General features: G+C 36.6%; 1 long non-coding RNA gene across 4 annotated transcripts; it reads right to left on the bottom strand.

Moving 5' to 3' along the window:
• Positions 1 to 9,852: 9,852 nt before the first annotated feature.
• LOC131003461 (uncharacterized) lies at positions 9,853 to 12,352 on the bottom strand. 4 transcript variants are annotated; one of them, XR_009094689.1, is made up of 6 exons: positions 12,073 to 12,352; positions 11,356 to 11,437; positions 11,152 to 11,197; positions 10,898 to 10,973; positions 10,574 to 10,644; positions 9,853 to 10,273 (listed from the first exon to the last, which is right to left on the bottom strand). It is a non-coding gene; the product is annotated as an uncharacterized LOC131003461 (long non-coding RNA). The 4 variants fall into 4 exon arrangements; XR_009094688.1 differs by having other exon boundaries at positions 11,152 to 11,227; XR_009094687.1 differs by having other exon boundaries at positions 11,152 to 11,287.
• Between the last annotated feature and the right edge of the window lie 1,413 nt (positions 12,353 to 13,765).

Below are 13,765 nucleotides of genomic sequence, written 5' to 3' on the forward strand. Positions count from 1 at the left end.
CTTTCATTCAAGATGTATATTACATATTTTATCCAAAATATGTCAGATGTATAACGTTAAAAACATCGTCTTTTTACTCAAGAACAAAAGGATAGGCCTCCACTAGGATTTTGAAAAAAATTAAGAGGTATTATAATAATTATGTATTTAATATTTTTTTGAAAGTATGTATTTAATACTTAAAAAAAATAAAAAAATCTAAGAAAAATCTTCATTGGTGTTAAGAATTTAATTGAATAAATTATATTGATAATTTTATAACATCAAAATTATTATTGTGTAGTAAAACTTTAAAGTACTTTTAATTCTTTGAAATGTAAATATTAAGGCATGGTAGAGAAATAAACTGAGTTATGAATAATTGATTATTAGTTATATTGCTAATTTATTAAAAATGTGACTTCCACAATATTTTCTGACTTGAGTGATACACACCCTGTTCATGATTAATTGATTTTTTTTTATTGTAGTAGTTACTAAAAGATTATAATTGCATTAAAAATACTAGTATTAGCTTTTAACTTTATTTTAATGTTCTACTTATTGCCTTTTAACATTATTAGTTGGAAGAATCAAGAGTGTTTCAATTGCAAAAAAACTAAATTATTGTAATTTCAATATATTTTAAAAATCATGTAAAATGTACAAATTCAGGCTAAAGTCGTATGATTTGTAGTAGTTAAGCATTGCAGAATAAAATAAAATTAATCATTTGTTAAAACTAGTTGATCAGTATATATAATGCAACGAATCAATAAATTAAAGATGAGAGGATAATGGGGAAAGATCAAATATGATTAGTTTTGGTGAAGATGGCCTTCGACATCAAAGTGGGTCCCCAGGAACCCCATTAAAAAGTTGTCTTATAGGTTCTATCTTCTATGTCTGCTTTTGGTAAACCAATCACACGACCCCCCCCCCCCCCCCCCCCCCCTCCCGCTTCATTTTATTTTTATTTTTCTAGAAATTCATTTATCAACTAACGCAATTAAATTAAGAATTAGACCAATAATATAGCACGGCTTGTGGAATATTGATGGAGACGGATGTCTTGATTAGGAATACTAGTATTATTTTATCGTAGTGATTAGGAATACTAGTATTATTTTATCAACTCTACTATGCTCTTCTTTTATACTCCTTCCGTCTCACTTTAATAGGCTCACTTCTTTTGGGCATGAAGATTAAGAAAACTTACTTTTTAGTAGGAAAGTGGTGTGGACCACACCAATTAAGTACAACTTTTTTACCCAAAAAGGAAAATAAACCTATTGGAATGTGACATCCCAAAAAGAAAAATGAGCCTATTGGAGTGAGACGGAGGGAGTAGAAAAAATTAAAAATTCGGCTACAAATAATTCAATTTACAAGGCGTATTATGTGGGTTAAATCCGCAATTTTTAATTTTGTAATCTCTCTCTCTCTCTCATCATAGTAGATAAAATATACAACATGATAGGAATCTCTTCTAACCTATTGACACACTAGTAACGCGAAGTCGCGAATTCACTAAATTTCTTGAGTTAAATGGGCTAACATGTGTCTATTCAACTATTCTATCAACCTATCAGACGTTATGACCCATGAATCTCTCATTCGAAGTGAATCATTTTACGAGTCTCTCGCTCAAGTTGAATCAGGCCGATTGTTAAGTAGGATATTCGAACAATAATGTCAGCAAAGACTGCATCCGGCAATAACCTTTTCTTTGTGTATATCGATTCAGAATGCAATGTACTTCCCCTCTATTTATAGAAGTCTTGATTGATGCCTTAAAGTGCCTAACGTAGCAAGATTGTTTTGAGTGAAGAAGTTATGGCCTCCCAAACTTCAGCACAAAGGGCTCCACAATACTTGCTCTAAAAGCCTATAACAACTTTGCCAGCAAGCTTTGGCTTGGTCGTTCTTGTTTATTTATTCTTATTTTGATTTGTGACACAATGAAATAATTTTATATTAAAAATTATTAATTAATTTGCAGTTCGAGTTCACTATGATATGTGAATTACAATTCACTAGATTAAGAAATCCTCTTAATCAAGTAGATGATATGCAATAGGATACAAATTCCTTCTAACCTATCGACATGTTAGAAAACAAAGTGATCACTATACTTATTCTGAGCTAAATTGAACTAATAAGTGTCCATTCAACTATTCTATCAACCTAGACAATGAACCACATCTCAGTTGATAAGAAACTTCACTTCAATCAATAGGTTGGGGGTTCGAGTAATCATGAGGAGAAATGGAAAACCATTATTGATCTTATTTGAATGAAGTGTTGGAATAAATGGCTTTATTAGTCCATAATTACTTTGTAATTAATGGAATTAAATGGTATATTTGGAATCTACATTTTGAGTAGATTAATTTGGTATATTTATTTGTTCAAATCTATTAAGAATTGAATGAGTAATTAATGCCCAAAGATAGCCATTGAAGATGGAAATGTGGAGTGTCATCCCACATTGGAAAATTAAGGAAGTGTAAAGCTATTTATAAAGTGCTCTCCACCATAAATGAACAATCAAGTGTGCTCCTCTATGGTGGACCTATGGTGCACCCAAGTAGGTTTTGACTTAGCCTTTTAAGGCTAAAACTCGATTCCTACGAGGAAGGTGCGAAGCACCTTCCGAGTCCGAGTCCGAGGCCGAGCACGTGCACGTCGCACTTGTCGCAATGGGCGCTTTGTAGGCGCACTTTGCACTTCGCTCGTTCGCGTCGTCGCGAGGAGCATTGATGAGCCTTTAGTTTTGACAAATGAAACGGTGGCTCGGGTGACGTGGCAACATGGCTCGGCGGTTCGGTGACGTGGCAGGGTGGGCGGACGCTGACGTGGCACAGGCGGTTCCATGACATGGCGGATAAGGTCCGGGTGGCTCTGAACGGATGAGGCTGGGTGGCTGCTTGGGCCGAACCATTGCAATGGTTCGGTCATGGCACCCCTTGACCGAATGGCTGTGATGGTTCGGTCAAGGCCTTCTCCCAACAGACGCACCCTTCCACCGCACCCCTCTACATACTATAAATAGGCCCTCCAGGATGTGGTTCAAATCATTCCATTCACATCATCTCCTATCATACTAGTTAGTGTTCATACTCAAGTCCCGAGTATCGAGCCGTTCGACCGGATAACGATCTCCTAGTGCTAAGGAATCGTCTATCGACCCTATACCGTTGTATCTTGGGGGCAATTACTATAGATCCGCAAGCACAAGAGCGGAAGTAATTTTGCCTTACGGAGAGAGATTTTATCTCGCCTCGGTTCTGCATTAATTCTTTTATCGTCATCCTATTTTCTACACTACCCAAATAACAATCGTAATTTATTATTAGTGTGAAAAGATGGCGACAGGAAGCAACACCAACAACAACAATGTTCCGCCCAACAACAATGCTCCACCAGTTCCGACCAACGTTCCACATGCTCCAGCACCTGCTGCTGCCGAAAAGCCGGAAAAATTCGCAGGTTCTGAATTTAAACGTTGGCAGTCTAAGATGCTGTTTTATCTTACTACTTTGAATATGGCTCGTTTTGTGAATGAATCTCCTCCAACTGTGGGGGAAGACGAGACTGATTCGCAACTGCGGATAGCATATGATGCATGGCATCATAGCGACTTTCTGTGTCGCAACTATATTCTGAATGGGCTAGACAACACTCTCTATAATGTTTACTCTAGCGCCAAGACGTCCAAGGAACTATGGGACTCCTTGGAGACGAAGTACAAGGCAGAAGATGCCGGCTTGAAGAAGTTCATAGTCGGTCGTTTTCTAGACTTCAAAATGGTCGATAGCAAAACCGTTGTGGAGCAAGTGCAAGAATTTCAACTGATCCTGCACGACATTCTTGCCGAAGGTATGGAATTGTCTGAATCTTTTCAGGTGGCCGCGGTGATAGAGAAATTACCACCACATTGGAAGGACTTCAAGAACTATCTCAAGCACAAACGCAAGGAGATGGGACTTGAAGACTTGATCGTTCGCTTGAGAATAGAAGAGGACAATAGAATCTCCGAAAACAAGACGAACAAAACTTCCATGGAGGCAAAAGAAAACCTAGCCGAGTCTAGCAACAAGAAGAAACGCAAGTTCAAAGGCAAAAATCCCGACTCAAAAGGTCAGAAGAGGATCAAAGGAGATTGCTTCAACTGCGGCAAACCCGGCCACATGGCGAAAGATTGTCGCAAACCGAAGAAAGACAAGCACAATGGTCACCATCAAGCCCACGTGACGGAGACAAAGTCTGTGCCCCTCGACTTAGGCGAACTTGACTTGTGTGCCGTCATAGACGAGGTCAACATGGTCGGGAGTCCAAAAGGATGGTGGATCGACACCGGTGCTACCCGGCATATCTGCGCCGACAAGACAATGTTCTCCTCGTATGAAGCTCTCTCCGGCGACAGAAAGCTGTATATGGGCAATTCTACCTCATCCTCTATCATCGGAGTTGGAACCATTGTGCTCAAGATGACGTCGGAACTCAAGATAACCCTACAGAAGGTGCTGCATGTTCCCGACATTTGCAAGAACTTGATCTCAGGATCCGCTTTGTGCAACGCCGGATTTAGACTAGTGTTTGAAGCAGGCAAAGTTGTAATGACCAAGAATGGTCACTATATAGGAAAAGGCTACCTAGATAATGGCCTTTTCAAGCTTAATGCTATCCCTGTACTTGTACGTGACAATGAAATAAAGAAAAATGTTTCTTACTTGGTTGAGTCTCCTAATTTATGGCATGATAGATTAGGACATGCAAATCTAAATACACTACGTCGTTTAGTAAATTTAGACTTATTGCCAAAGATGTCTTTCAATCAACATCAAAAATGTGAAATTTGTGTTGAAGCAAAAATGGCAAAATCTCCTTTTCATTCAGTGGAAAGATCAACGAAACCTCTTGAATTGATTCACACCGATCTATGTGATTTAAAACTTGTGCAAACAAGAGGTGGAAAGAATTACTTTATAACATTTATAGATGATTGCACAAGATTTTGCTATGTGTATCTTTTGAGAAGCAAAGACGAAGCATTCGAAGCTTTCAAAACATACAAGAGTGAAGTTGAGAATCAACTTAACACCAAGATCAAAATGATTCGAAGTGATCGAGGTGGCGAGTACGTTGCACCTTTTGAGGAATTTTGTCGTGAAAATGGCATTATTCATCAAACGACTGCACCTTATTCTCCACAATCAAATGGTGTTGCAGAACGAAAGAATAGAACATTGAAAGAAATGATGAATGCTATGTTGATAAGCTCAGGCCTATCACATAACATGTGGGGGGAAGCTATTCTTTCGGCTAATAAAATTTTGAATAAATTACCCCAAAAGAAACAAGAAAAAACTCCATATGAATTATGGAAAGGAAGGAAGCCGTCCTATAAATATACAAAAGTGTGGGGGTGCTTAGCAAAAGTTGAAGTACCTAAACCCAAACAAATAAAAATAGGACCAAAAACTGTTGATTGCATCTTCATTGGATATGCAAACAATAGTAGTGCGTACCGATTCTTGGTACACAAATCGGAAGTACCCGATATGAATGAGGGAATGATTATAGAATCAAGAAATGCCATATTCTTTGAAAAAATATTCCCCAAGAAAGAGAAGAATGACATAAGTTCGAAAAAGAGAACTTATGATGAAATTTCGCTTAAGAATAACGGACCAACACGTGAACTAACACCGCAACCAAGACGCGGAAAGCGAACAAAAACTGCAAAAACCTTTGGTCCGGATTTCGTAGTTTATACTTTAGAAGACGAACCAAAGACAATCAAGGAAGCATTGTCTGGTCCTGATGCCGATCTATGGCGGGAAGCTATCAATAGTGAAATCGAGTCAATCTTATCCAATCACACTTGGCTTATTGTTGATCTTCCTCCGGGAAATAAACCTTTGGGTTGCAAGTGGATTCTTAAGAAGAAATATAAAGCCGATGGATCTATTGATAAGTATAAAGCACGTTTGGTAGTTAAAGGCTACAAACAAAAGGAAGGGTATGATTATTTTGATACATACTCTCCAGTCACTAGAATTACATCCATTAGAATGCTACTTGCTATAGCAGCATTATATAATCTTGAGATACACCAAATGGATGTAAAAACAGCATTTCTAAATGGAGATTTAGAAGATGAGATATATATGGAACAACCCGAAGGGTTTGTGATTCCTGGTCAAGAAAAGAAAGTTTGTAAACTTGTAAAGTCTTTATATGGACTCAAACAAGCTCCCAAACAGTGGCATGAGAAATTTGACCAAGCAATGATGGCAAACGGATTCAAAATCAATGAATGTGATAAATGTGTATACGTTAAAGGAACATCCGACAATTTTGTCATTGTTTGTCTCTACGTTGATGATATGCTAATTATGGGCAGCAACAATAGAATAATCATAGAAACCAAGGAGATGTTAAAGAGAAACTTTGACATGAAAGATATGGGATTAGCTGACGTGATTCTAGGAATTAAAATCCTTAGAACACCCGATGGAATAGTCTTATCACAATCTCACTATGTTGAGAATGTACTTAAGAAATTCAAAGCTTTTGATCTGCCTCCGGCTAAAATGCCCGTTGACCTAAGTATACACTTAGCCAAGAATCGAGGAGAACCCGTATCACAATCAGAATATGCTAGAGTTATTGGAAGCCTAATGTACTTGTCAAATTGTACAAGGCCTGATATAGCATATTCGATTAGTAAATTAAGTCGGTTTACAAGTAATCCCGGGAAGGATCATTGGACCGCATTGACAAGAGTGTTGAGATACTTAAAGCACACAATCTCTCATAGTATACACTATTCGAGATATCCCGCAGTTTTGGAGGGATATTGTGATGCCAATTGGATATCCGACACTAAAGACTCTAAATCCACAAGTGGGTTCGTATTTACCATTGGTGGAGGAGCAATATCATGGAAATCTTCTAAGCAAACATGTATAGCCCGATCTACAATGGAATCGGAATTTATTGCTTTAGACAAAGCCGGCGAAGAAGCCGAATGGTTAAGAAACTTCTTAGAAGATATTCCCTGTTGGGAAAAACCTTTGCCTCCGGTTATGATACATTGTGACAGCATGGCTGCTATAGGGAGGGCAAAGAATAGTTTGTATAACGGTAAGTCACGACATATTCGTCGAAGACATAATACCGTTAGACAATTGATCACTACAGGAATAATGTGCATTGACTATGTAAAGTCAAAAGACAATATTGCGGATCCGTTTACTAAAGGTATTAATCGTGATCAATTGTATAACGCAATAAGGGGAATGGGATTAAAATCCACACGTTAAGAACTTTCATAGTGGTAACTCAACCATGATGACTGGAGATCCCAAGAACATGGTTCAATGAGACAACTAAATTATGGAAATTCAAGTTGAGCACTTGAAAATTTTCAAAATCCATTCTCATAGCTGCTCAAGTGCAAAGCCTGCAGTTTGTGGTAAAGGGTAAGCCGTCAAAAGCTTTTAATGATTCCTATAGCCTTATTAGGTGGAGTATGGCAGGATGCTCTTTATAGGAGATCACCTATACAAGTGAAGAAGTGGGGCCGCTTCAAATTATCAATAACACTTGTGAATCCAAGAAATGGTCCAAGGCCGAAATGGACACAACGTGAGAACGAAAGATATTAGATCTATTATTGTGTGTATGTTGTTGACTAGATTTACACAAAAGTTGACCGGTTCAAGACATCATGTTCACCGAGCAACGAGTAAATCCGATGGCATTACACTAAGGAAGGTTCAAAGCTAACAACTACCTATCCTAATGCAATAATGGGTCGTCGGGACTTAGTTTTTTGCATTTGCATTAATCATCATTCATGTGGGGGATTGTTGGAATAAATGGCTTTATTAGTCCATAATTACTTTGTAATTAATGGAATTAAATGGTATATTTGGAATCTACATTTTGAGTAGATTAATTTGGTATATTTATTTGTTCAAATCTATTAAGAATTGAATGAGTAATTAATGCCCAAAGATAGCCATTGAAGATGGAAATGTGGAGTGTCATCCCACATTGGAAAATTAAGGAAGTGTAAAGCTATTTATAAAGTGCTCTCCACCATAAAGGAACAATCAAGTGTGCTCCTCTATGGTGGACCTATGGTGCACCCAAGTAGGTTTTGACTTAGCCTTTTAAGGCTAAAACTCGATTCCTACGAGGAAGGTGCGAAGCACCTTCCGAGTCCGAGTCCGAGGCCGAGGCCGAGCACGTGCACGTCGCACTTGTCGCAATGGGCGCTTTGTAGGCGCACTTTGCACTTCGCTCGTTCGCGTCGTCGCGAGGAGCATTGAGGAGCCTTTAGTTTTGACAAATGAAACGGTGGCTCGGGTGACGTGGCAACATGGCTCGACGGTTCGGTGACGTGGCAGGGTGGGCGGACGCTGACGTGGCACAGGCGGTTCCATGACATGGCGGATAAGGTCCGGGTGGCTCTGAACGGATGAGGCTGGGTGGCTGCTTGGGCCGAACCATTGCAATGGTTCGGTCATGGCACCCCTTGACCGAATGGCTGTGATGGTTCGGTCAAGGCCTTCTCCCAACAGACGCACCCTTCCACCGCACCCCTCTACATACTATAAATAGGCCCTCCAGGATGTGGTTCAAATCATTCCATTCACATCATCTCCTATCATACTAGTTAGTGTTCATACTCAAGTCCCGAGTATCGAGCCGTTCGACCGGATAACGATCTCCTAGTGCTAAGGAATCGTCTATCGACCCTATACCGTTGTATCTTGGGGGCAATTACTATAGATCCGCAAGCACAAGAGCGGAAGTAATTTTGCCTTACGGAGAGAGATTTTATCTCGCCTCGGTTCTGCATTAATTCTTTTATCGTCATCCTATTTTCTACACTACCCAAATAACAATCGTAATTTTGGTCCTATTTTTATTTGTTTGGGTTTAGGTACTTCAACTTTTGCTAAGCACCCCCACACTTTTGTATATTTATAGGACGGCTTCCTTCCTATAAATTGAACTAATCTATCACCAAAGTGATCACTATACTTATTCTGAGCACCCCCACACTTTTGCTAAGCACCCCCAAAGTGATCACTATACTTATTCTGAGCTAAATTGAACTAATAAGTGTCCATTCAACTATTCTATCAACCTAGACAATGAACCACATCTCAGTTGATAAGAAACTTCATTTCAATCAATAGGTTGGGGGTTCGAGTAATCATGAGGAGAAATGGAAAACCATTATTGATCTTATTTGAATGAAGAAATAAAGAAATAAAAAAAATTATTCCATTAACTTATCAATACACAAGAATTTATTAGTCTCCCACTCAAAGTGAAGCAGTTCACCAGTCTTCAACTCAAGGTGAACTAAATTGATTATCGGTTAGAATGTTGAAATAATAAGCTTAACGACATTATTATTCAATAATGACATGAATTGGTGTCAAATACAACTTATTTCTTCTATGTTTATAGAGGTCTTGACACTTGAAGGCTAAGAAATGAGTACAAGAAAAAAAGCTTTTAAAGGCGTTTGAATGTGTCTTAATAGAAGTGATATTGCAACATATTATCTATCTCCACATTAATTTTTAGTGTCGTGTGTACTTGTGTAGCTAAAACCTTAACAACATTAAAGACACTTTAACGTGTTGTAATAGGTTGGTAATTAAAGTTATAAAATCAGCTATCACGACATGTTCATTCATCTTCCTGATTTAATTTTTATATTTTTAATTCAATTCAATATTTTTACTTACATATTAAATGTCATTTGTATAAATCATCTAACGACAATTTAAAAAGTGTAAAACTGCTGCATAATTTCATAAGCTGAACATACAAATCAAAATCGAATATAGCCTTATATTAATTGAACAATAAGCAATCATCCCAGAAATTTCAGAATTACACTCTATCTATTTCTATTGAGCTACAAAATTTGAAAACATTTAGAACAACGTGTTCTCAAGTAAAAAATGAAGCTAGCCTTATTAAATTCATCACTCCCAAGCTTAGCAAGCCTGCAATTTATAGCACTTTCATTCTTCCCAGGACTGCAAATATGTTGAGAACTGCCATCAAAGCTATTAAAATGGTTGTTTCGCTGCTCTCTATCCAGCTGAAGAATAGTGTTATGGGCTTGTAGTTGCGAGTTCAACAATCACCCACTAAAGCTTCAATTAACTCATGTTGAAGTTGAATTTCTCCCTAACTTGCACATCACTTTCTTTCCCTTCCTTCTTCACTCTTTCTCATTTTTGTTTACCTGCAAATCAACCACAATACTTATCAACGAAACATATAAACTCAAACTCAGCTTGCAAGGTTTCTAATTAACAATTTAGAACAATGATAATCTTATAATCCACAACTATTCACGAATTCATCACTTTACTAAGTGGGTCCAGAGAGACTTTTGATTTGATATATAAGCTGACAAGACCATTTTTATAAAAATAGAAAATTGATTCGAAACTAGATATATACATATGACCTCTAATTGATAACCTAAAAATCACCCTAATATATGATCTCCCATCAAAGACATCAGCAAAATGTCCATTACCTAATAAATAGGCTGATGCCATGTCTAGCAATCCAATCTGCGAAGAATGAAGAAAATTCTCCTACTGCGGCCTGAAGAAATTTGATAAAGGCAGATAATTACCTGTTATTATTCATTAACCTATTTACATTTTTATAGGTAAGTGTGTAATACAAAGAAGATAAAAGAAAAAGTGTTAATAGGGAAAAATGCCCCCTTCTTATAAAAACTTGTAAAATTGCCCACTTTTGTTTATGAAAGTGGGCAATTTTACAAGTTTTTATAAGGATGTGGGCATTTTTGCAAATGTCCCAAAGAAAAATGACAAGATGTTCAACCACTTACTTCAGGAGATACCCTATTGCAAGAAATACCAAAAAGAGATCCTCGCAACCAAGTATGCCACAAAGAAGCTCCAATCCTAAGAAATAAGAGTCATATATAAAAAATGTAAATAACCACAAAGTTGTGATTCAAATATTTATCATGTAAGCAACAAAATGCACATGATTGGCAGATATTGACACACCCAAGATACAAATACAAAAAAACAAATGAATGAACAAACGTATTTGTATGTGAAGGTTAATAAAAGCTACCCCAGGAAGCTAGCCAGCAAGAATACCAAAAATCCAGTTGTGCGAACTGCAATAAAGAGAAAAGTTGCCAGCATCCCTAAACAGAATCAACTCAATCATCCCAAGTTTTGAAACATAGACCACATAAGTGGTTATACTGCAAGAAACAGAAATAGACTTAAGTTCCACTGAACCTTACATGACATGAAATATTTCCTACCTTACCTTTTACTTCCCGTGCATTCCATTCGCAATCTCCATGTATTGAAATGAGTCACAAAGAAGCTTCTCATCACTTGAAACCAAACTATATAAATTTTACATGTGTTAGCTAATAAGAAAATTACTAAGAATATATATTTAGCAGATGGATTCAAAAGAAAGTGGTTTAGAAAGTGCAATGCATGCATTAAAAAATAAACTCAATCTTTTCCACTGAAAGAGACATAAGACACGCATAACCAATTCCTAGATTTAAAAGCCCAAACCTTAGAGTTTATTCTTTAAACAGTGAAGTCTTCTCTTGAAAGATGTCTAACAATTGTAGTAATTTTAGAAGTCATTTCCTCTAATTAGTAACCCCATGATAAATATATACTTTCATTTTAATTATGAAATAGTTTCGTAGTTAAGTATGAAACTAGACAAACACCTCTAATTGTATATGTATAACACCTCTAAAGAACATGAGCACTAAAATCAGAGTATGTTACAATGATAAATATGCCATGAGAACCAAAAATAAGAACATGAGAACTCATTGAAAATCTTTAATTTATCTAGACTATAAATTCACAAAATTGAATAACTAAAATAATCAGATTCTAATAGACAAAGACATGTTACAAGGTGCATAGGAAAAACTTGAAACTCGAAATAAATTACAAGTAAAATTAGAAGCCAAAATAAAGATTCAAACCTACAAAAACTCGCTATGACTACCTGGTGCAGATGCATATATTTACAAAGAGATTCGGTGGATGGGTCGCCTGCCAAGAACGATAAAGACGTCGGGCTGAACCAACATCGACTCCTCGTCATTGTCGACGTCAAGATCCAAGGTCGTCTTTGATTTTCCCTGTCACCAACTGAAATCGAAATCAATTTTCAGAGGGAATTATAGGATGGGAAGGAAATTCAAGCAGTTTTTCTCCTTCTCATTCTCTTCGCAGGTGAGGATAGGGCATGAGAATGAAAATTTCCCTTTCTTTACTCGCTTTGCTCTTTTTAAAAAAAAATTAGAATAAAAGATTTCGCTATTTAGTGAAAAATTGGGGAAATTTACCGCTTTCAAATTTTAGAACTTAAAATTTTGTATTTAATTAGTGGGAAGCTTGCCGCCAGTTAATTGCACGAGTATTTAAGTGTTTGACCATTCCTTTAATTACATCTTTAATTAATTTAAAAAGAGAAAAAATATATCTTTATTTGAGATTGCAGTGTGGCACTTGATAGTGTTGTAATTGACGCACTATTACGACCCCAACAATTCGATGTCTTAATAGTGTCCAGCAATTTTGTATTAATGAATATATAAACATAACATGTCGTAATAGAGGTACTATACAGACATATACATTATGGTGTCGTAAAAGTTATGTGGTAATAGGCCTTTTTTTTTGTAGTGGTGGCTAATAAGTGCTTGAGCCCTAGCCCAAATTTGAACTCAAAATATACTTGAAGATCAAATCTTAATCACTCTTTCTATCTCCATGCTTTGATTAAGTTTCCTTTATTTACTTTTTTTCATTTGAAAAAGCGACATTAAAATCTATAAGCATTACTACATTCGTCCCACTTATCTTGGCACATTTGCTTCAGGCATGGAGATTAAGAATAAAGTGTTAAGAATATAAAGTAGGTATATATGGATCATTTATTTAATGTGTGTAGAGAAGATAAGAATCAATTCTATTTTTGAAAAGTATCATTATAAATGGGATAAATTAAAGATAAGTGGGACGTTGAGAGTATTACAATATACTATCATAGACTATGACGGTGTTTGGCTAAGCTTATAAATTCTTTCAAAGGTTTGGCAAAAAAAGCTCCTAAACAACTTATAAGCTCTAATAATAAGCTCTCCAAAAAATAATTTCTCTACCCCGACTTATTTTTTCAAAATCTTATATGTGAACAATTATTTTATAAATAATAGTCTACTATAATTTGTTATTTTCATCATATACAATCTCAAGTTTATCTCTCTCTACGATTTTATCTCTTTAACTAAAAGTTCTCTTTGTTTAACTATAGATTCTCTCTTGAGCTTATAAGGTTAATTATCCCAACACTTTGACAACTTATAAGCTCTTAGAGCATCCGTAGAGGAGCTCGCGGAGCGAGCGCAGGGCCGACTCGCGCGAGCCCCCTGCCATTGCTGAGCTGGGGAGGCGTGAGCAGTGCGTAGAAGTCCTAGGCAGGTTCGGGAGGAAAGAGATAAAGGTGCGTGTGATATACACACCAATGAAATAAAATAAAAATTATTGTTTTTATAATCAATTTTTTTATAAAATCATTTAAAACAAGTAATATTTTAATTTTGACTAAATGTAGCTTCACTATTTATAGTGTACTAAGCATTGTAGAGAAACCTACACTTTTCAATGTGAAATTCAATACAAAATTAACTAAA

Source organism: Salvia miltiorrhiza, unplaced genomic scaffold (genome assembly GCF_028751815.1).
Source record: "Salvia miltiorrhiza cultivar Shanhuang (shh) unplaced genomic scaffold, IMPLAD_Smil_shh original_scaffold_217, whole genome shotgun sequence".
NCBI classification, from domain to species: domain Eukaryota; kingdom Viridiplantae; phylum Streptophyta; class Magnoliopsida; order Lamiales; family Lamiaceae; genus Salvia; species Salvia miltiorrhiza.